Source organism: Colobus angolensis, unplaced genomic scaffold, assembly GCF_000951035.1.
Source record: "Colobus angolensis palliatus isolate OR3802 unplaced genomic scaffold, Cang.pa_1.0 Scaffold67, whole genome shotgun sequence".
NCBI lineage: Eukaryota > Metazoa > Chordata > Mammalia > Primates > Cercopithecidae > Colobus > Colobus angolensis.
This window is the reverse complement of record NW_012120376.1, coordinates 5,763,983-5,767,222: the sequence shown is the minus strand read 5'-3', so window position 1 is coordinate 5,767,222 and position 3,240 is coordinate 5,763,983. Positions and strand designations below refer to the sequence as shown.

Here is a 3,240-nt window from a genome sequence, read left to right as displayed (position 1 = left end):
GGACTACAGGCGCCCACCACCACGCCCGGCTCATTTTTTGTATTTTTAGTAGAGACGGGGTTTCACCGTGTTGGTCAGGATGGTCTTGATCTCCTGACCTCATGGTCTGCCTGCCTTGGCCTCTCAAAGTGCTGGGATTACAGGTGTGAGCCACCGTGCCCGGCCAGAGATGTCTTCTTGAGGTGGAAGTGGTGGTGCTTGTGCCAGACACTCTTGCTGACAAAGTGGCTGAAAGTGGGCCATCTGTTAGGAGGAAGGTGAGGAGGAGAGGAGAGAAGCTTCCGGAGCTTAGACAAACTGCTGTGGGAACTTGATTTGGAACCCCTGACCCCCGCCCTCCTAAGAGGGCCCAAGAGGAAAAAGATTACTGGGCCCCAGTGAGGCCTGGTTGAGGTGAGACCGTGAGAATCGATGGTGAGTTCAGCAGGGAACAGGGATGGAGACAGAGAGCAGTGAGCAACAGCTTCTAGCTCAGAGGAGGATGTGAGGGGATGGGGCATTCTAGAGCCAGAAGGGGGGCAGTGAAGTGGCTTGGGGGCAGGCCGTTGGCCAGGGAGCGAAAGAGGACAAGACAGTATTGACAGCCACTGATTAGATGTTGGTGATGTGCCAGGGACTGGGCCAGGTTCTTCAAAGCAGGCTCAGTGGGAGTGGGCAGCCAGGAGGAGAAAGGAAAGGCGGTGTAGGTCAGTGAAGGAAGGGCTGAGTCCCGGAGGTGGGAGTGGGGCAGGTCTGAGTGATGATGGAGTCTCCTGCTCCAGAGGTGAGAGACTGCTCACGTGCAGACCCATGAAGCAGGGTGTCCCTGAGGAGGGCAAGAGGTGAGGTGGGAAGAAGCAGTGGTATAATGGTTAAGTCTTCAGAAAGAATGGCAGCAGGTAGGAGAGGCCAGTTGTTTAGATGGGTGGCCTCTCAGGAACCAAGGAAAGATACTATTTTATTTTATTTAGTTTTTAGAGATGAGGTCTCACTATGTTGCCTAGGCTAGAGTGCAGTGGCTATTCACAGGCACGATCATAGGGCACTGCAGCCTTGAACTTCAGGGCTCAAGTGATCCTTCTTTTTTTTTTTTTTTGAGACAGGGTCTGGCTGGAGTGTAGTGGTGCAATCTCACTGTAGCCTCTGCCTCCTGGATTCAAGCCATCCTCCCACCTCAGCCTCCTGAATAGCTGGGACTACAGGCACATGCCATCATACCCAGCTAAGTTTTTTGTATTTTTAGTATAGATGGGGTCTTGCTATGTTGCCCAGACTGGTCTCAAACTCCTGGATTCACTTCACCCACCATGGCCTCCCAAAGGGTTTGGATTACAGGTGTGAGCCACTGCACTCGGCCTTCAAATGATCCTTCTGCCTCAGCCTCCCAAGTAGTGGGAATAAGAGGTTCCGACTACCACGCCTGGCTTAAAATTTTAAAAAGGAAGGGTGATCACTTCAGTTCACTTTATTTTATTACTTTATATTTTGAGACTGGGTCTTGCTGTGTCACCCAGGCTGGAGTGCAGTGGCACGATCACGGCTCACTGCAGCCTTGACTTCCTGGGTTCCAGGGATCCTCCCACCTCAGCCTCCTGAGTAGCTGGGAGCACAGGTGCACACCACCAAGCTCGGCTAATTTTTGTATTTTTGGTAGAGGCAGGGTTTTTCCCCTTGTTGCCCAGGCTAGTCTCAAACTCCTGAGCTCAACTGATCTGCCCACCTCGCCCTCCCAAAGTGCTGGGATTACAGGCGTGAGCCACCGAAAGGGGCCTTCAGTTCACTTTAATACTTACTGAACATTTATGTAATGCACCTGCCCCAGGTTACATAGCTTGAGGTACAGTCACAATGAGACACCTAAAATACATAGCCTCTGACTCTAAGCTGTAACAACTCAGCTCTCATGCATGACTCCACAGTCTTTTCCTGACGTCCTTGGACTATTTTCCATGTGCTTCTATATGGTCATTCTATGCCGCCTCACAGATGTGTGCTGATAGCACTTCTCCTGGCCGAGAAGGCTGCTCCTGTCATCTCATCAGGCAGCCCCTGAGTGTAGCTCGGCCAGGCTTCTGTGGTTACAGGCCACAGAAACCAACTCTGGCTAACTTAAGCAGAAAAACAATTTATTGGAAGGTTATTGGGCAGCTCATAGATTCAACAGCTACTCTCTACCCTTTTTCTGTGCTGGTAAAGGCTTGATTTTGTCCTGAAATTTACCTGCCTGTACCCAAGAAAGGAGACCCCCTCCTCAGCTCCTCAGCCACACGGGATGAATGTTGATGAGTCTCAGCCAACCAGGGCACTTCCTGCCTCTGTGTCAGTGATTGGTTTAGGTTTAGGCATGTGATGCAGCCCTCGCCAAGGACACACAAGGGGAAGCCCACTAGGCCAGGGCTTTCGGAAAGAATCACAGAGAAGCTGACTTTATTAAAGGTGGAATTAATGCTCTCCGCCTCTGAAAAATAATATACTTGCCCATTGTTTAAGGTGCTTTTAGTTGGTCTTCTGTGCTTTCAGTTGAAAGGTTCTGACACATGAAGGCTAGCTATTTTTCCTGGGTAGTAGGTGGGGCAAAAGATGGGAAAATAAGCTGATCGCTAAAGGGTGAAATGAAAAGAGTTTGCAAAATAAAGGAGCTGATATATTTTTTGAAGGCAGAAGAATTACCTAATAGAAAAGAACTGACTGAAAATGCTAGAGAGAAGGGGACTAACTTAGGGAGAAGGAGGCCATCACTCATCAAGCAGACACTTGCCATATGCCAGGCACTGTGAAAGGGGGTGGAATACAGTGATGGACAGAAATATGAGGTCCCTGCTCTTAGGGAAACTTTCAGTCTGGGTGGGGCAGAGAGACAATGAACTTGTAAGTAACAAAATAAACAGGAAAAGATAATGGGAAGTAATTTGGCGGGGGGCAGTTAATTTTGATAGAGGATAGTCAAGAAAGTCTCCTCTGAAGAAGACGAGATCCACCCACCTCGGCCTCCCAAAGTGCTGGGATTACAGGCGTGAGCCACTGACGGGGGCCTTCAGTTCACTTTAATATTTACTGAACATTCATGTAATGCACCTGCCCCAGTTTACATAGCCTGGGGGTACAGGGATGGGCCAGTCACATGAAGAAACTTAGGAGGACTGCCGGGCGCGGTGGCTCAAGCCTGTAATCCCAGCACTTTGGGAGGCTGAGGCGGGCGGATCACAAGGTCAGGAGATCGAGACCACGGTGAAACCCCGTCTCTACTAAAAATACAAAAAA

General features: G+C 50.0%; 1 protein-coding gene across 1 annotated transcript in view; it reads right to left on the bottom strand.

Annotated features, from left to right (window-relative positions):
* The window catches only part of CTDSP2 (CTD (carboxy-terminal domain, RNA polymerase II, polypeptide A) small phosphatase 2), a 44,491-nt gene that overhangs the window by 38,595 nt on the left and 2,656 nt on the right, over positions 1 to 3,240 (bottom strand). The gene's annotated exons all lie outside the window — the stretch shown is intronic.